The sequence below is a fragment of the Myodes glareolus genome, chromosome 2 (assembly GCF_982192425.1).
Source record: "Myodes glareolus chromosome 2, mMyoGla1.1, whole genome shotgun sequence".
Taxonomy (NCBI): Eukaryota; Metazoa; Chordata; class Mammalia; order Rodentia; family Cricetidae; genus Myodes; species Myodes glareolus.
Window position 1 is genome coordinate 47,103,932 of NC_142027.1, and position 21,703 is coordinate 47,125,634.

Here is a 21,703-nt window from a genome sequence, read left to right on the forward strand (position 1 = left end):
GCTGCATCAACTGGGAAGGAGAGGATAGACTTCAAACCATACTGTTTGAGTCCACTGACCAGTCTGTGCTACATGTAAAATGATGACTGAAAATCTTCTTGAAGCATAAACTTTTACACCCAGTGACTGCAAATGATTCTCAAATGGTAAAGTTAATGTGTTCTAGACCTCTATATCCAAATCACTGGCATTATAGGCTAGAAACTAATGTGTATCTTATAGTGTTCGTATAGCAGTCAATGAAAGGCATTATGGGTGTCTTGAAAGAGACTATGGTTTAGAATGAAAGAGGCCTGAGTTCAAATATCTGTCACAACATTTGGGTATCATGTGACAATTAAAATATCCATTAACTTTTTCAGGTTATAGTTTTCTTCTGGGAAAAGAAGAATTAATGATCTCTCTGGAGAGTTAAACTTTGAGTTAATTTGTTTGGAATTGTGTCTGAGTGATGATTCCATGAGCAGTAACAGATATTTTGATACACTTTTAAGAGAGAGCTTTTGGCCTGATACAAGTGATTAGATCGGTGCTCAGAGAGCCTCTATGACTTGTAATATCACAGCATAAGAAAATGTCAGAAAACAGGCTCTAAATCAGGAGTGATGAAGCACACATCCACCTAAGTTGAATTATGCTATAACAGGTTTGATCTGAAAGCACCAGAAAAAAGGGTGCACCTATAAAATACCGTAAAACCTGAAAATAGCTGGAGATATTGGTCAAAGTTCAGAGCACTGACAGACCTTGTGAAAGACCCAGATTCAGTTCCCAGCATCCACTTTAGCTCACAATTATATGTTCCAGGGTATCTGACGACCTCTTCTGATTTCCATGGGCTTTTGTACATACATGGCATACATACATGCACTCTGTCACATGCAAACATATAAAATACACTATGTTAAATATAAAAGCAACAAATTGAATGAAAATTTGATTCTTGGTTATTTTTGTCAGATTTTTGAGTTTTCCCGGGAAATGAGTTTCTATGTCTCAGAGTCTTTAGTGGCAAGTACAGAACAGAACTATTATTGAGGAAGTGGGTTCTGGTATGGCTCGTGTGTGATAAATAAGGCAAGCCTTTGGTTGACAGGCAGATGCAGCATTCATATAAGGTTGTCCTTAGACCTTCTCTGTGGTCACTACAGACCTTTCCAATAAGGGAGAGGCTCCAAGAATTTAGATTTCATGATAAAGCACATGCTTTGAAGTGACTCTGTCTCAGTTGACTTTTAAAAAGTATTTATAATTGTAGAGTCTGGGTCCACTAAAGCTTACAAATTTTCATCAGACTTTCTAGTTCAACATAGATTGTGCTTCTCAAGAGCATTAAAGAAGCCACATGAATCCCATCAGCCCTACCTTACTTATATGGACTTTTATTTTTTTTTCCATGATTACGGAGTTTTAAATTTCTTTCTGTCCTCGCTTCCTCTTCTGTTACCAATATTTCAACACGCTCTACTTCCTTATATGGAGGATGGCTTGTTCTTGATGCTTCAGCTGAGATATTTTCCAGTATTTAAGGAGATTTTTTTTTCCGTCACTTTTACCAAACCTTCCAATATTCAGTCTCCAAACAATGTACTTATTAATTGCCATCAGTTACATGCTGAGGTTAGCGTGAAGGATTACTATAGCCATGATTGCCACTGTGACTTGAAAACTACCATAACCAAATACAGTACTCATCATGGCCTTAGACACATGAAAGATGAGTGGACCTCCAAATCCTCTTAATGCCTTAAATGTGGATTTTGTGTTATCACTGACACCAAGGTGCCAGGGTGTGTTAGAAATACTATGGATGACTTTGAGTCATGGAGTAAACATTTTAGGCTTTGTGGACCATAGAATATATGTATCAGATATTCAGCGCTGCTCTTATAAGAGGAAAGCAGTCACAGACATTATGGAAATGAATGCATGTGTGGCGGCTTTCAAATCAAACTTGAGTTACCATAGCTGGTGGCCTCTGTTTGGCCATGAGCCTTTACTTGCTTTTCCCCCCATCCAATAATCACCTGGAAATTGATCTGATCCAATCTTCTCAGTTTAGAGATAAGAGAAATAATGTCTAGTGAAAAGATGAATTTTCTGCTATAGCTCAGCAGTTTCATGTGAAAAAAAAATGTGAATTGAAATCTGGTTTTGTGATTCCCAGATCAGCAGGGGTTCTACTTTGCCTAACAGTCTTGTAGTTTTGTTTAGTTTTAAATTTCATTTTCTTCAGAAATTCCTTTTCAAGGTTTCATCATCACTGCTGCTGATGCTGGTAATGTTGGAGAGAAAGTGCTGCACTTAATACTTACTTAAATCTCAGTGAACTCATTTTTAAATTATATTTTGCTGCTGTAGCCTATCTTAGAAAATCTACTCTAAATTTCAGTGGTGAAATTTTTCCTTTGAACCATAAATTCTTAGGGAAAAATTTTGGAGGATTTTTCTTGAAACCTCTTTCTTCAAATGCTTTCAACCTGTGATCAACTATTCAAATTGTGATGTTTATCTTTATTTAAGTGGCTAAGATTCATGTGATTTTTTTTGAGCAAAGTCAAGAATGACCAGAGAAGAACAGTTAAAGTGCTATTATATTCAAAGAATTTATGGAGCATGTATCTATTCATAGAGCATAGTCTCCTTTTCCAATACACCAGAGAAATCCGGGGTAACTTTCCAATCTGTTTCCCTAATAGGCAAGGCTCTATTTAGATTTTTACATTTGTACTTTGTAGCCATCATGGTACCTTTAGTGTTGGTGTTCTATTAATCACAAAAGCACAGTGGAGTGTTTCACAGGGTGTGGATGTACAACAGAATGGAGAGTGCAGCTTTGGCCATTATCCAGATTATTTGGTCATTGTAGACAGTCCATCTAGGTAATTGAGGACCTAAATTGAATTTTCTGGCCATAATTATCCCTGTTTGTCTATATACATCCATCAAATTTATCAGATAATTGTCACATAGTTTTATTTTGGACTCTCCTGGATAAGGCTTGCTAAAATGAAAAGAGGACCAGCCTGAGAATGAATGAACTTTTGGGTTGGTTTTGATTTTGTCACTTAATGTTTGTGTGAACTCAACATCTCAGAATCCCTAGTTAGTTTGTTTTTAATGTAGTTGGACATATAAGAATCTTCCGTCCAAATTTGCCTTTGGTTTTAATCATCTAGAGTTAGATCAGTAGTGAATGTTCTAACCTTTCACATCTGTATTTCAAATTATTTAATAAAATTGTATACTTCAGTCTGCTTAAGATAATGACTTTTAGTTTATGAGGTTTTAAATTATTTTTTTTTAAAAAATGACTTTAGAAATTACAGAACACACATATCACCTCCAGAATGGATGATTTCATTCCATGGCTTTAATGAATGAAATGACTAAACGTCCATTGTTTTGGTCATTAAGATGACTAATTAAAGTTGACCATTAGATATTTGACCGATTGCCTTTGACTTGACTATTGTGACTTTGGCTTGGAAAAGCTCAAGGATGATGGCTTCACATCAACAGTCTCAGATGCTCAGGGAGAGGATAGGCAGATGCCGCTGAGATTTCTCATGTTTGCAGCTCATACCCCAGTACACAGCAAGGCATGCCTTGAGTAATGAGCTTGCATTTTGTATTTCCTGCCTGAGAAAGAGAAGCTGGAAAGTGACCAGAACAAAATGAGCTACAGCAAGACAAACATCAGCATTCCAGAAAGCGTATAAAGACTGTAGGCCCTGCATCCTCAAGAGTATAGTGAAGCTTAAGCAGTGTGGAATGAAAATGTCTGTTCATTGCCAATCTCTTGTATGTGACCTTAACTTAAAACCTTGAGATTAGAACTTGCAATAGGGTTTCAAGGAATGGCAGTTTTCTCTATCTCTGAATTATCTTTGTTCCTCCTGTTGTTCATTTCACTTGGTTCCTGACCTTACCAACTCTGACTGCCTTGTTACTGCTTGCCATTTCTCTGCTCTCATAGCTCTCAAGTCTGACTGGCTTTCCCCTGATTGTTTCATCTCTGCATTTTACTGGCTGCCAGACTCTAAAAGATGCTGTTTGATTCTGTACTTTCTACCTTATGCAATTTTCTGCTCCAGCACTGTAAAATTCAAGGCCCTGTTATCTATGACTTGGAAATCATTCATTTTCAGAGAGGGTGGGATTGTTTTTATGGACCAGTGGTCATTCATTTGGCCAAGGGCAATTAGAAGAGAAAGATAGGAGAGAAAATGTGTCAGAAGGTCTACATACCGATTTGCAGTTGTACAAAATTAATGCCTCCAAGGGAAGTGAGAATATTATTCTCTTATCCAGTTTTTTACCTCCACTAGAGACACAAACACTGGCTGCCTCTTTCATTCTTGGTTTACACAAAGCCTTCTATATTCCTGGACAGCTAATATGACACTGCAAAATTTTTACATTATCCTTTATTCTTTCTTTGATATAAAACCTGATAGTAAATACCAAAATACTCTGGTTGCGGCTTAGTCAGATAGAAGTATCAAAACATCTACTTTTATCATTTAATACATTTTGCTACCATTGTAATTAAACTAATAACAACTGATTCCTTAAATGTTAATAGAAATAAAAGTTTCTAAATGTTGAAGTGAGGAAAATAACTAATTCATTGGAATCAATAGGCATGATTATAGACTGAAATATTACAGTTAACTCAATTTTCCTGTGAACTCCAGGTTAATTTAATTTTTATAGGGAAATAGCTTGGAATAAATATGCCTCTGCTGAGAATTTGGGTGATGTTCCTTGTTAAAGTATAGGCTACTGAGCTGAATACCTTTTATGTTCTGTGTTGAAGAAGTATGAGGTGGGATTAAAGAACTGTCATTTCTAAACATTTCTTAGCTGCTGCTTCTGTTGCTGCTAGTTTGAGACCCTCACTGGGAAAATTACTGTGCTAAAGTTACACTTATATTTTTCCTTGTAGACATTATTTTAAAGTATGCTCATAAAGTAATTCACAAATATTTATAGTAATTTATTTATAAGATCATATTCTTTTTATAATATGATCTTAGTCAAGCTAACACTCACTGTCAGACAGATATGACTTGATTAAATTTATAGAGTGACCAACCTTGCCTACAGATGGGAAGACTTGATTTGATATTTATTTGAAAATTCATCCAAGTGTTCTCAAAGTAATTTTCCAGCTTAATTGAGGTGAAATTGGCAAATAAAAATGTATATACTTACAGTATCCAGTGTGATTCTTTGTTGTAAAATATACATTATGAAATGATTGTCACAATTAATATATCAAAGGACTCATCTTGTTATCTTTGGGAATGGTTTAAGAACACTTGGAATCTTCTCTCAGCCCATTTCAATCATACAACACCATATTACTAATGATATTTGCTGTGCTCTGTGTTAGAACTCCAAAAAGACACTCTTAACTGCCATCTCCCCTTCTACTGCTCCTCCATCCAGACCTGAAAGCCACAGTTAAAGCAACTGCCCTTTATTCTTACTGCTTAAACTATTTCCCAGCATAGAAATAATAACTTAATCACCAATTATATCTGTTGATATATTATATGTTGATGTAGCTCTTTATTGACATGCACTCACCTGTGTAAGATAGCTAATCCAAATTTATATATTTTATCACAAATTGGTTTTTCTGTTTTATTCCAGATTAGCATAATAAGACTTATAGACACACACACACATTCCTAAATACACAAATATATATAAACCCTTTGAATAATAGCCCTTAGTTCCTACATGTGATTAGTCATAATCAATTAGCATGTTGATTCTTATGAATGTTCCCAAAGACAACCTGTATATGAATCAACACACATACCATCAGACCTATTTTACTACTCATGAATTTGACTTGTACCTGTTTTCATTACTCCTGTTGCATAGGTAGCACTTAATCGGAAGTTCTGTGTGCTTAGGCAGAGCCTTTATTTTCAATTTGAGTGGCTATGGAATGCAACAAACTGATTAGGAGTATCTTTTGTAGGTTGTATTAAATCAGATACGTACACAGGTCAGAGAGAAATGCAAAACTGCCTAAAACAAATGAGGCATTGACCTAAGTTATGCTTCCAAGAAACAGCAGATAGCATAACAGTCATTTGTTGCTTGGACAAGCTCTTCTAACTCATTCACCTTAAGCAATGGTGCTTGTTGTTACAGCTCTAACATTGGTGCAATATGGTAAAAGACAAACACTTGGTTAAACAGAACACACTATATTGTGGACCAAGACATTCAAAATACTGTTTGTTCATTAGAGAAGTTTGGGATGAAAGATTTGGAGGTGTTTACCAAACTCACAGCATCTGTGCATGTCCTCGCATAACCACCTGTCACTCTAGAAAACTTTTGGATAGACAGTATTGCATGGTTTACTTCCTGGAAATAAGGAAGGCCTTGCTACCGTGGCTACAGCTTTCCAATCTGATTTTGTCACTGATTCCTCTTTATCTGATGCTATTTCATTTTTAACAAATCTATTAGGATCAGTATAATGAATCATGAGGGTTATTGACAATAACTTTGCCCATAGGGAAAGGGGAGAGTTAGAAACAGGCTTATTTAAAGCAGAAATTAAATTGATCAAGTTAATCAAATGAAAAATTCAGAAGGTTAAGCTACTCAAACTCCTGTTTATTCATAGACTAGAATCAAGAGCATATCTATCCCTGATCCATTACCCTTTAACTTTGTATAAATTAATTCAAGGAAAAAACAACTTCTGAAGATGCAATTGTGATTTAATACTGTAGCATTGCTTCAGTAGTCTCTTATGAATTTATTTGCTTAAGTGACTTCCATCAGTTCACTGATGTAATTTCTTTAGAACCTCATTAGCAAACATATGTTTCTTGAATGGTTCATATTTTAGTCTTAAAATGTATTATAGTTTATAGTTTAGGAGAGAAATTGCTTTGAATTCATAAGAAAGCAAAGTCCTTGGCTGCAGTAAAAGATTAACCTAGTTATCAAAGTGACATCAAGAGAATGCCCTAGCATGCATGTCCTTCTCGCAGATCTCTCGCCAATCAGTGGCCAATCACAATTGTAACTGGATATTCTACATTGATTTTACTTCTTTTTTGGTGGGGGGCAGTTTAAAGACTTATTTATTTAATTTTTTACCTGTGTATATTCTATACGAGTGTGTCAGGTCCCCTGGAACTGGAGTTACAGATAGTTATGAGCTGCCCTGTGGGTGCTGAGAATTGAACCCTGGTCCTTTAGAAAAACAGTCAGTACTCTAAGCCTCTGAACCAGCTTTCCAGCTCTTTTTATCATCAATCATATGGATATTTATCTCTGTATTATGCAACCAAATGTTCAAGAAAAACAGGCAAGCTCAAAATCAAAAATTTAGTTGCAGCGATACAATGATATACATGATGTGAATATATATGAACCAGCGACTGTGTATCCATGATAAATGCTGTGCAGATTTATGACACCCTATAGATCTACTCTAGTTCTGGTCTTAAGAGAAGTTGTTTCTTCCCTTTGAACATTAGTAGGTCTATTTTCATATTTCAGTAAACCCCAATATATTGTCAGTGTTTCATTTGTCCTTTGACCAGATCTTTGCCCTTCATACAACTTTCAATGACTTTGCCCAGACTCTTGATGCTGCTGACAGGTCACCATTATATTGTACGTCAAAGTATACAATAACTAGGAGAAATATTTAGCAAGTTAATAGTATGAACCAGAAATACTGTATATTTAAACCACTTCGCACAAAATTGATGAAGGCAATTAACATTTATTGTTTACCCATGCAGAAAAATATACATACTTATTTCTCTTTAATCCTATCACTGCTTCATAAATACAGTACTTAATCCATCAATAATACAACATGCGTTCATTAATCCTAAGAAATAATTAGAAAACATTTATGATAATGATTATATTACTTTGTGCAAATATTATACAAGCCCATTAAACCCTTAGGGAAGAAATCACAGCTGCTAAAAATGTCAGATGCCCTGTCTACTATGAAATAGACAATATATATTTGATCCTATATTTAATGGAAAATTAAGCTAACTAAACACTACTAAAAACCAGACATTTCTCACCTTGTCCTTAAATCTTAACTAAGATAGGTTGTCTTTAACATTCATTCTCACTTCATAACTTATCCCATTTTTACAGATCCCCATTACGCATTCCAGTTCTATATATTTTCAGTGTTGTGCTTTGTGTAATTTAGTAGTTGACGATGGTTTTCAGTGACAGGTCAAGGTATTTCATTGAGACCTTGTTGTTTACTTCTGTTGTTGGCTTATGAGTGATGCTCCACTAAGCAGTTTGCTCTGATACCTTATAGAAAAGGTCTAATCTTGCTTCATGTCACACTATATTTTGAATATGTTTCTGTATACCCATTTACTTACTATTTAACTAACTTCCCATGTGGTTTTACTTAATACCAAAAATTTAAAGATACCAAGTGCATTTAAATACTTGTAGTTCTAGCACAAAGGAGCTGTCTCATTGGTTAAAATGCTTGCTATCAAATGAGGACCTGAGTTCAGATTTCCAGAATCTAGGTGAAAGTTAGTCATGGTGGTGGTGTATACATGAAAACCCAGCATGGGCAGAGGGGCAAGAAGAGACAGGTAAATCCCCCAAATGTGCTGCTGAAATCCAGCCACTTAAACAATCTTCAAAGTCAGTGAGAACCCTTATCTCTAAAAATGAATTGAAGAAGAGATTGAGTAAAAACATCCCAACATTATCCTCTGGTGTACAGGTATGCTTGCATTTGTGTGAACCACAACAAAAGCATGTACACACACACACACACAAATTGTTAGAGGTCGTTGGATATTGAGAGGAGATATGTCAGGGTCAGAGAAAGAGTAATTAGTGTAGATGTATAAGTTAAAAATAAAGAGAACATCCAACTTTATGGAAGTTTATAGATTGCAGAGTTTCTTGCATAATGAGTAATATATAGGTGATATGTTTGGAACTACCAATAAAATAACAGATTTTATATTGTTTGTAGAATAGTCGACATTAGCACTTTTTATTTACTTAATTTAATTTTTATTTAAATAACATTTTTTCCTCTATTTAAATACCATCCAGTTTCCCTCCTCTCTCTCCCATCCCCTACCTTTTGCTATCTATCCCCTTCCCATCCACTCCTCTTCCATATCCAGCAGAAAGGGACAGGCCTCCCATGGGCTTGCACAAACCATGACACATCAAGTTTAGACAAGGCCAAACTCTTCTTACACTGAGGCAAGGCAAAATAATTCAGTTTGAAAAACAGGTTACCACAAATGCTAGCTAAGCACCAGGAAGAGATCCTGCTCTCACTGTTAGAAGCCTTACAAGGAGAACAAGCTACAGGATTGTCACACACTTGCAGACAGCCTAGGTTGATCTAATTCAAACTCCTTGACTGTTGGTCCAGCGTTCATGAATTCTTGTGAGCTCAGGTCAGCTGTGTTTCTAGGCTCCCCCATCATGACCTTCCTCCAGGCTGGTACAAACCATCCTCCCTCTCTTCCACAGACTTTTAGAGCTCAGCTCAGTCTCTGGATCTCTGCCTCTGCTTCCATTAGTTACTGGATAGAGTATCTCTGATGGCCATTAGGGAAGTCATCAATCTGCTTATAGTAGATGACCAAATCATGTACCATCTCCACCATTGCTAGAGTCTGCATTGGGGTTATCTTTGTGGGTTCCTGGGGGTTTTCCTGGCACCAGGTTTCTCTCTAACCCACCATTACCATTATCCCCCAACAAAGATTTTTCTTTTGTTGCTCTTCCCCTTCAATCTGCCTCTAACCCACCCCCAGGAGTATAGCACTTTCAGTAGTTCGATTTAATCTAATAATCTTTGCAACTCCTTATCCTCATAGGTACTGCCCTTATTCCATCTTACTTACTTACCATTAATTTTACATATATCTCTTTCTTAGCACAATGATTAAGGTTATGATATGGTTACTTTCAGGAAGATAAGGCCTACAAGGCTAAGAGATAAGCCAACCTGGAGTCTGTCAGAGGACCTAGCAACTGTTGCTGTCAGATGTACTGATTGTGCCTAGCCAATGAGAGGTGACCACACAATGTCACTGGATCGGACACAGCCTGGGTGCTGGGAAGAGGTATATAAGGCTCTCTGCATTGCTGAAGAAACTAGTCTCATGTGCCTTTTACTTGACTCCCAGAACCTATGCCATTGATGCTGTGCCTTCTCACCTCCTTCCCAAAGGGAGCTGTTAGGATCCAGCAATCGTCACTGATGTATACATCTCTCTTGAGGCTAGTACCTTACCTTTTTTTATTGTATAATAACAATCAAAGACAAACTTCAGTTCTAAGTATTTAGTTTGCTTAAATTGATTTTTTAAATTGATCTCCTTTAATGTTTCATATTCATTGGCTTCACAATCTACATGCCAGGGAGGATATATTCTGTTGTCTCACATCATCTCTTAAAGAACGCTAAGCTCTCCATATGTTCATCTGTGAATATGTGGAGATGAATGTAATGGACTTGGGGAAACACGACCATTATACTCAACACTCACTAGGTAAGGCGTGCATGTACTGGGATTCCCTTTACTGTGGAAAGCACATTTTATTGAATGAGTCAACAAAAAAAAAAAAAAAGAAATGTCAATGTGAGTAATATTAGATCAAAAGCTGGAGAGGAAACATGGTGGCTAAACTAGGGCTAGAGAGGAAACACAGTAGTCAAAGCTGCTGCAGTTTTGCCTGAATTAAATTCCCAGAACCCATAAGGTAAAAGGAGAGCACCAATTTCAGCAGTGTCCTCTGACCTCCACATATGCACCATTTCAGACACCACACATATGCACATGTGTGCACACATGCATGCACACACACATGCACATATGCACACACACATGTACACCACAAATACATAAATAAAGAAGAGAAGGAAATGCTATCAATGAGAACAAGGAATGTTGTGGATTTCTAGATTGCTTGAGTAGCATGCTGGAATCCACGGTCTGAATCCACATCAATACATAAACTATATGTGGTAGGATAGTATCATAACCCCTGAACATACAAGTTAGAAGCACAAGGTGAATAAGTTCAAGGTCAACGTCACACTTATAACTTAAGGTCAGACTAGGATGCATTATACCCTTTCTCAAAGAAGAAAAATTGAAGCAAATACAGAGAAACATAAAAGAAAACAACAATCTAGTATCTAAGATGAGCCAAAAATAGAGAAAAATAGTGGATATAGAGTGAACCAGAGAAGTCTAGGGTTGAGTTTAGACACTGACATGAAAGGTTACCCTGTCTGGGATTTGGAAAGCATTTTGAGACAGGGGAACAAAGTTGAGCCATTCTGATTGAGGAGTGGTGGGACGCTGAGCCTGCGCCACAGTGCCCTGTGCTTCAAGGGCCTCACTTTATTACTACCTAACCAAGTAGCTTCATAAGATGCTTTATGTTTGCATTTGGTTTAGTGCTCATATTTTATTAATTAATCTTCACAGATTTTCTCTGAGCTACAGCTGTATAATCAACTTCATTCTTAGACAGAAGGCTAGTGTCCAATAACATTGGCATTCAGGATCTGCTGTCAGACAGACAATGAAGGGTCCTGGCTAGATAAGACAACAAGAGAGCCCCTACATGGTAACAACATCAAAAATTAAAACTGATCTAGGTCTTTTTTTGCCTTTCATCTTCTTTAGGTAAATTTCAGGGTCTTTTTTCATTCTACTTGACTGCATCTTCAGATACAGAATGATGAAAATGGATAATCCGATTTTTATTAAAGAGAAATAACAGAAAGGAAGAAACATGTTACAATCCTGTCATGAGAATCCATTAATCATCTAAGCAATCAAATTGTGGGGCACTGAGATCAGCATTAACCATGGACGTCCAAAGCTACCCACTTAGGTTTGTCATGTGTGACACCTAGGCTATCTTTTCTGTAATCATGGAGCATGAAGACAGTTCAGTCTAAACTGGAAGAGGCAGAGGCAGAGTGAGGAGCTGCCACCAGTTTGTAAGGATGCTGTGTTTTGAAGGTCTCTGTGCAAACTAATTTCTAGAAAAAAAGCCTTGAGATTAAAAAAAATAGAATTAAATTAAAGTTGAATATAAACCTATCTAACATTCCTACTTATCTCATGAGTGGCTTCAATCGACGGGTTGGATTTTATTCACAATCGCCAGTACATATAGAATAGTCTTTACTTTGTTATCTGGGATGTTCTTGCCTTTCCTTTAAAGTATAGCTCAGTGCTATACCACCATGAAGATACTATTCTCACGGCATCCACATTGTCTCCACTCATCCCATGGGTATGGCTGGGCGTGGCTTTTTCCTAATTTGTTTTTGTTTTTTGGCCTCACTGTGTCAATCCCCACATATGATTTCACTCCATTGCTAAAAAAGTTATCTTCTTGGAATTAGACTGTACCACATACTATTTATAGTGTCAATAGCGTATAGCACAAGATTATCTCAATGTTTCAGGTTCTTTGGGCCTTTGAGCTTTCACTATAGTGGGGCAGGGTGGTGAAGGCATAATTTACTCCACTCCATGTTTAAGGTTTTAGTAATGGCTTTTCGTTGAAGTCCGGGGATGGGTAAATACATTACCAAAATGAAGTAAGAAGTAATTTGTAGAGGAACACCTTGAAAAATTCTACTCACTTGCTTACTTGGGCAGATGAGAGTATTATAAATTTGTAAGAGTTAAAGACAAAATACATAGACGTTATGAAAAGGTAATTTTATTGCATGTTACTGAAGTCTCTGTCATTCCCTTAACAAATGCATAGAACACAACATGGATGTTTGCCAAAACTTCTCAGGCCTGCTGCCATTGTCTGTCACACCTGAGGGCAAAAATCCATGCCAAGATGACCAGAAGATGCACGGCATTCAGGCGGCTGTCAGCCTGACCATTCTTGTGCCTTTGGCCTCAATGCAAATTAGTATGTGCTAGTGTGAAACGCACGTAGGGATGCATAAGAGATCCAAAGTGTGAGCTGTTCCTCGCTGCTGTTCATCCCGCATCCTCCTCTGTACTAACAGGTCTTGATCAGTTGTCCAGTCAGATTTCCATGGTGTTTTAAAGATTTGTCTTTTTCTGTGTGTCAGATCTCTGCTGGCCAGACTTCTTCGCTAATTGCAGGGAACACCGACAGGTCTTGGATTTTCCCTCCTTAGTAAGTTCTTGGCAGGGTTTCTTGTCTTGCAGGTCAGAGCTTGTAGGAACAGTCACTCTGAATGACTGGCAGTTTAGATCACTCTGGGATGCTAAGCAGACTATCATATTAACCCTAACAGAACTGCCACTTACTCAGGTGATACTGTCTTTTGTATTCATGAGAACCAACCACGTCTTCTGTTCTTTCAACACTGGATAAGGGAAATACCCCACATTTTGGGGGAAAGAGATTGAGCTCGTTGCTTTGAACTGTTTGTCCTACGTAGCATTAGGCACAGCATTGATACAACAAAAATATTTGTACTGAGTTGATTTCTTTCACCATTCCTTCCCCTGAAAATGGAAATTGTACCCAAACATGTGACTTCACTCTGGGCCAATGAAGTTCAGGATGGACATAGGAAGTTTATTTTTCTTTAACTTCTGTACTTCTGAAATGTTGGATTTCACTCAATGGGTTTCCCTCTTTTCTGTTTTATTTATTATTTTTATTTTTTATTTTTTGTGTAAGTTGCTGTTATGCTTGACTGTTGGTAATGTTCCAAGCCATCTGTCTACCTCGCCTGGCCATAGATAGTGACATCAGAGATTTTGTCTTCGCAGAGGTGACACGTACAGATGGAGGAAGGTCAGTTATTACAGAACAGGCTCTGAGGAAATGTTGGATACAGATCTGTGTAGGAAAGTTTCAAAGATACGGACTTTTAAAGGAGAGCTGGAAAAGACATGGAAATGAGCGCAGTGAATGTGTAGACACGTTAATCAGGGCCCATAGGAGAAGCATCAGGACCTTCCCCTGTAGTTATTGGCAGATGTCACATGGTTGGACTCTTTCTGGCCTCTTTACTTGCAGTGACTGATTATAAGTAAAATGTGGTTCGGCTTATACCTCTAATACTTAAATAGTTGCCACATTCACACAGCTCAGAAAGATTTTTGCATAGTTTCATGAGCAAAACCATTATTATTTCACAACACTATCCTTAGTAACACCACTATTGCAGTAACCAAAATATCTGTAACCGAAAGTCTCTTTTGTTGGTAAATAAAGCTTTTAATATTGCTGATACCCATTAAGGTGTGAGTGAGTTGCTACTTCCCTTAGGCACATGTTAATCTCACAAGATGAAATACAACAGTGATTAAACCAAAGATACAGGCTGCTAGTGGCAGAATTCAAAGTGTCAGCTGTTGATCAGCAGTAAGATATTTTTATAGCCTGAGTCCTTCTATGACATCCATCCGTTCTCATTACTAACAATCATTCTTTCCTGTAAGAGAAGCAGAGCTCATGAGCAAAGGTTGTAATCCTATATTTATTCTATTGGATAGATATGTTGGAATTTCATTCAGCATTAGCCAATATATACTTTGATCTAAAATTCGTTGAATATTCTGCTCAACTCTGAGTTACCTTTTCTTTACCTCAACCTCTCACCTCAAGGGCAGCTTTTAGGAAGTCTATTAGAAGTCAAAACTGTATTGAGTTGGACAAGTTACTTGAGTTGAGTGATAACAGAGATGTATTTACACCATTTACTTTATTTCAATTATAGGAAAGTATTATATTTTATATTATTATGCACTCCACGTAATTAATGCTCAATTTTTATACATGAACTATTTATGGTTATGATTTCTACTTTCAGTTTCCAAAACTATGTAGAAAACACCATATATTGTCTTTTATTGTACAATCACTTTTAATTTTTTAATGATTAATGAAAAATTCAGGATGTCAGTATGAATAGGAATTGCACTGAATTATTATTGTACTGATATCAGGGCCTATCAAGTTATTGAATATTGTTTATTTATTAGCCCTATTCTCAATGCTTCCTTCATAAGTTATTTAAAGCTTTTGGTATTTTATTTGCTTTTACACCAACATTCCTATTGTTTGCTACCATTTTCAAGGCAGTAGACCTTTTGAGTTTTATTGTATGGAATTTGTTATGTAAATCCTTTGTTAGTAATGACTTCTTTTTATTTGTGGCAGAGTTGAACCAACATGGCTTTACTCCTCATGAAACCCAATGGAATAATAATATACATATATTTTCTTTAGGAAATATACCTAGCAAATATCAGTATTCGAGTATATATGTAGCCCTAACTTGGTTACTGTTGCTGTGAGCATACACTCAAAAAAAAAAAAAAAACTTCAAGGGGCAAAGGATTTATATAACTTTTAGTTCCAGGTTACATTCTTATCACTTTGCGGGAAGTGAAGAAGACAGAAGCCTCAAGAAGCTAGTAATGTTTAAATTCTCTAGCAGAGGGAGGATGAATGCGTGCATGCTTATCAGTGTTCAGTGCATTTTCTAATGTCACTTTTATTCTAGGACCCAACCCCAGGGAATGATGCTGCCTACTCTTAAGCTGGGTAGTCATTCCCACATCATCAATATTGTCATGACAGCATCATAGAGACATTCACATAGAATAGGTAGAACAACCTGATCTAGAAAATCTGTCATTTAGTCTCTACTGAGGTAATCTCAGGTTATGCCAAATTGAAGACTATTACAATATAGAGGAAATTACATTTGTCGATTAGATTTGTTAAACTAACCCAAACTAGCCACCTTGAAAAAGGGAAACCTAAGTAGAAGAATTACTTATGTTTGTTCATAGTCACGTTTGTAATGCATTTGATAAATTTCTAGTTGATATGGAAGGAGCTATCCGCTGTGGGTGGTACCATACCTAGGCAGACAGGCCTGGATTGTGGAGGAAAGCCTTCTGAGGAAGCCAGGGGAAGAAAACAAATAAGAAGCATTCCTTTTTCATCTCAGCTTCAGTTCCTATATCTAGATTCTCTCTGCCCTGAGCTTTCAGTGTGATGGACTGTAACCTATAAGGCACAATAAACCTCTTCCTCCATAAGTTACCTTAAGTCATGGTTTTATCCCAGCAATAGAAACCTAGTTAGATGTGATTTGTGTAGCTGTTCTTAGTCTCACAGGGAAACACTGAGGCCCAGTGAAGTTCTGCTTCAGAAATCTTCTATCTCAATTCTGGAGTCTGGATACTTCTTCTCAGTTCTCTAACTTCCCCATGTCATGAGCTAAAAGCTATTCTTCAGAACATCAATCCCTTCACATTTCTATCCCACCAAGTGGAGATCAAGAGAAACCCTTCGCCTAGAGATTCCTGTGGGTGAGTGTGCTGTAGAATAGTCCAGACAGGTTTTGAATGGTATGGCCCAAGTAAAAATGGATTTGGCAAGAGCATATGGCACAGTCAAATACAAATAAAAGGAGCTGGTTCTGCTTTGATTATACCTTATGTGAGTTCAGATGTTCTTTGTGGCTAATTATTTCAAATGATCAGAAAAACCTATATTCCTGAAATATGTATGACACGTTCATTAATTAAATTCAGTTTGTGCTTTCCCTTATAACTTCATGGCTGGTTTCTGAATTTAATGTAAATATGCTAAATGAATAGAAATACAAATCTGTTTTAGTGTTGAGAGCACACTCAACACAAAATTTGCCTGTTCCCAGAGTGGTGCCCTATATGCTTACATCTGACAGGTGACTTGCACACATCCTATAATAGTCCACTTTTCCCATCGATGTTCCAGGCGTCATTTTGCCTACTGTGTACTGGGGAGGCAGAGAATTCTTCTTTGTTTGTACTCTGACCCATTATGGTGGCATGCAGTGACATTTTGAAAGCCTCTCTGCTCTCTAGCCTCCATGCACAGATGATGTGTCTTAGGCAAGCAAGCCAGCTTTCCTCACACACAGGCAGCAGATGTGATTAGAGGGAAATCTAATTTATCTGGAGTACTCTAGAAATGGAAGGAAATTACTTCACAGCAATATTTGCAAATGCATTCATCACAGACACCCAGACATTCCAACACTAGCAGATGATGGCTTTGTGCTCCCAATGTGCTGCATGTTGAACTGTTTTTCTAATGGGCCACATAAATTTATTCCCTTTTAAGCTTCTGTGTTGTATTTAGATAACAAGAAACGTGTGTGGAGTAAGGAGAGTTTAGAGTGGTACAGACAGGTTTTGTTTGTTTCTGATAGTTTCCTTAATCTGTGTAGCAAACACCCCTGGAATTTTTGTTAGGTTTGTCTAAGCATGACTGTGTTTGGAAACAATACAAAGAATTCATTGTTACCTCTTTTCTCTTCCTGCAATTGGTTTTAGATCTCATGTCACCTTGAATTTATCAATTTGTCCGTTTTGTCAGAATTCAAGATATTTGATTGAATGCTATATTAGGAATGGAGACAGTGTATTCTCTGGATACTTGGTCTCTCATACCTGACTTATCTGCTATACATAAATCCTCGGGGTGTTAAAGAGGAAGATTCAAGGGAAGAAACAATAGAAAAACAATGCCAGTGAGATTTTAGGGATTCACACAGATGCCATTTTGGTGCTAGAAGTGGAGTGAATAGAGAATGAACTTAGATTTTAAAAAGCAAAGAGAGGACTGAAACTATAGCTAAAAGGGATTCTACTAAAAGCAGGCTCCCCCTTGACACAAGCATTTGAGGTCAGCAAATGAAATGTCACTATCCTGTTGGTTTTAGATATGGGCATCTCTCTCTCTGAATCATTAAACAAATTTGTCTCCTTACTTGTAAATGAAAAATGGTGCATTACAAAACCTTGCAGGTCTGAACTGATCTGAAGCTACCATAATTTTAGAAACAAGCTGCCTTATATTTTGTTTATCCTATTGTGTTTTCATTTCTTCTCATTTCATTTTTCTCTCGACAACAATAAGACACAGGTTATTAATACTATTATAGACAAGCTTTTCTCAGCTATACCTAATTAATAGGATATAAAACATGATATACTAAGAACTGAAATACGTGTCACATATAATTATGTGTAATAGCAATTTCAGTGTACAAAGGAGAAGGTCTTGCTGTTACTATATTGATAGACAAAAAGTAAGTATGACTGATAGCAATCTATTTATAGCATCAGACTGTAACCTGGTGGTATGCATTTCATTTTTGCATTTCATCTTTCTTGCAGAGGTTTTCCAGAATATTTTAGAATTGGAAATAAATGAATGCCTATAAAAATAATATCTCCAGGCAATTGCAATAGCTGATGCAAAGAGTATCTACCGTGTGTGAATATTAACTGCAACTGGATTCTCCTGAAACTGTGGATAACAAAACCCAGAGGCACTTAAATCCATCTATCCAATGGTTTGGGGACCAAATGCATAGATGCTTTCAACATGCATTTAATTAATACATAATAGATTTAGTGGTGCTCAATTTTACATTGGATGAGGCGGATCAAATCCAATTTTGCTGGTTTTTTTTTAACAGTTTGGAAAGCTTGCTATTGTGAAGCAAAGGTGAGAATATTAAGTGGACAGAAAAACTGCAGTGTTGCTTGTGTTGTTTATTTCCCTGAACAGCATCAGGTGTGATCTCCATATTTGAAATCTATAGTTTCAAATATTGTTAAAGAATAGTGAATAAGTACATCTATGAGTTGAAAACAAAACAAGATCCCTAATGTAAGAAACAAATTATATAAATATCAAATGTGTAATATATACTTCTCTGAAATATAATAACTTAATAGTAGACAATATAAAATTATGTGCTAATAAAAAAGTACTTAACATATCACATCACTATACAGTAAGATTTTAGAGAAATTCATTTTTGTTTTCATGATGCTGAATATTGAACCCAACCAAACTAATAAAAAAGGAGGCAGTAAGAATTATGCTCAATATTTATTTACTGAAACCGTAATTTTTCATAGAACAGTCAGAGAAGACAGAGCCGAGTGTTAAATATGAGATCACTGTCAAAAGGCAATGTACACTGGCTCTGTTTAGCATGGCTCCCACTGGGTTGTAGATGATGAACTGGGACCTTACTCACATGCAATTACTAACACACCCAATAAATCCTTAGGATCCTGATCCCACTGATATATGTCAGCGCAGAAATAGCTCAGCGCACAAAGCAACAAGAGATCCCATTCCTGTCAACAGAGAGATACTACCATACACATTAAATCAGGGGCCAATAGAAACACAGAGAACCCAATCTGATAATGCTAGGACTTCTTGTTGACCACCATTCCCGCTCTAAGTGAGATACTTATTCCACACCAGAGATTTGCCAGGGAACACTGCAACTGAGATAACAGTGGCCTGCGCTCCATGCCCCACCGGGCTTCAGGAAACTTCTTTTGTTAATGTTTGTATTAAACAATTGCGTCCATTTATGACCTTGTACAGGAAACTTCACTTTCATCCTACATAGTTTTATCATTAGGAAGCCAAAGAATATAACATTCACTCTATTCTACAAGAGCAATAAGAAAAGTGTTCACCCTCATTTTTCCTCAGCCACCAGGGGATGAATATATGTTCATTTGTCAGAAGGAAAAAAATCACCTTCAATTTGCTATTTTGGGATCAGGCTTGTTTCTAGGCTATAAACTGAACACTGTGCTCTTAGGAGAGGCCTTTGGCTGAGTTACCTCTGCACCCATTTTCCAGTGGCTGTCAAGGGAAACGTATGAGAAGAGGGAACGTTGTGGGGCTGGTGTTCGTCCAAAGGAAGAGAGGTGACTATATCAAGTCAGCATGGTGATGACTCTTCCCTGATTGTGTTCAAGAGCAAAGAACTGAGCATTCAATAAGTCACCTTAATTCCTCTTCCTTGATCCCTCCCTATAGGTATCCAGTCAAGGTGAAAGACACAGCTAAACCTTCAAGAATGTGTCCAAGGTTAGAGTGCCAAGGGAAAGGGAAGGAAAGAGAGAGAAGCTGTGGGAAAGCAGAGCATGGCACAGCTCAGTCGGTTTTTCCCTGCAGAGAGAGGGAAACTAAAACTCAAGGATTATCAACCACGTGCTGCGTGCTGAGCTGAACATATGATTTGCAATCAAAATCAGACCTATCAGGCAGCATGCTGTTCGCCAATGTCCAAGGCAGGGTTTCAGTTATTTTATTGAAGCTAAATCTGGAAATGTCAGGGAAAAAGACAGGCTCCTTGTATAAGAACCCTGGGACTTCCCACTTGAGACTGAAGGGAAAAATCAGTGTGCAATTGACCTTTCTATGCTAGTCTGGCCTTGGCCCTTCAGGTCATTCCAGGACTCTGACAGGCACACAGTGAAGGTGGTAAGAGGAAGACAATTAAGGAAGTGGCGTCTTGAGTAAGTCTTTTAAGAGCCAGTGAGAGTGCCTATGTAAGCTCAGAAGGTGGGCGCGATGCTGAGATGAATAAAGGGTGAGAAAAACAAAAGGGAGAAAGTAAAGACCACGCCTTGACCAGGGTCAGCATTTGGATTTGGTACAGCACGGATGCCCCTGCACCCGCATGTGTAAGCAGACACCAAGCACCATTGAGATTCCCCTCCCACCGCGTTTACAGCTCCATAGGGGAAGATGACATTTTCTATTCTTCATCACTACCCTTTTTATTTTTTATTTCAATTTTTTTTCCAGTCAGGTACGAAAGCCCAAGGTGCTCTGGTACTAACTTAAATGGTTTTGATTTATTGTCTGAAGCTGGGCTTTCCAGTTCCAGAGGCATTTGCTTTCTCCCTCCCGTTTACTATTTGGAATAATAAGTTCACTATTTTGTGGACATTTTTTTTTCTTGTTCCAGATGAATGACTTTGACCTCCTCTGTGCATTGCCAGAGAATTGGAAAATACAACCCAAATGAAATGAAAAAAAAAAAAAGCTCAAGGAATTTGGAATAAAAGTTGGTAAGAGGGAGCACACACTGAAGAGGGATGTCTGCACAGAATAAAGTCAGGGTGATATAAAGAGTTCAGGAGAAGCAGATGTACCCACATCTGGGTGGAGAAGAAAGATAGTCAGATAGCACTTCTTCAAGCCAGTTGACACTTTACATTCATGGCAGGTAATATCGCTATTTTCAAACTACTGGAGTTTATTATGATAAGAATTATCAGGGCTTATTTGATCTGTGGTTCTGGCTTCACAAAGACCCAGGTGGTATGTTCTGTCAGTCTCTTAATTATGAAAGGGATTTGATCAGATCTTATGGACACCATGAAACTTAAAAAGAGCCAAATTATTTCATTGGCTAGGACGTCTGAATTCTCCTAAACAAATGTTTTGGTCATTATTTGTTCTATTTCCTTCGTTCATATTTATATATTTGTTAAACCAGACACATTTTTGTAATGAAGCATACATAACTACATCATTATATCCTTAATACACAACGGCAAAAATTGGATAAGAAAGAATGCTAAGAACTACCTAGCCACTGATATGTATCTAGACCATAAACTCTAAGGTAGCAAGTACTTAAACACTACAACATACTATAAATGACAAACAACCTGCCTTTATCTTTCTTGAAGTGCTTGGTATTTCTAAGGACTTTATTTTTATAATTTCATTTATTACAACTCCAAACATTAGCTATATGGAAACAAGACAGATTCAAAATGATCCATTTTTTTTTCATCTAGAGACAAAACTA

The 21,703-nt window shown here is 37.2% G+C and overlaps 1 protein-coding gene across 2 annotated transcripts in view; it reads left to right on the plus strand.

The window, feature by feature from the left end:
• Lsamp (limbic system associated membrane protein) overlaps positions 1-21,703 on the plus strand; it is a 2,072,304-nt gene that overhangs the window by 62,775 nt on the left and 1,987,826 nt on the right. The gene's annotated exons all lie outside the window — the stretch shown is intronic.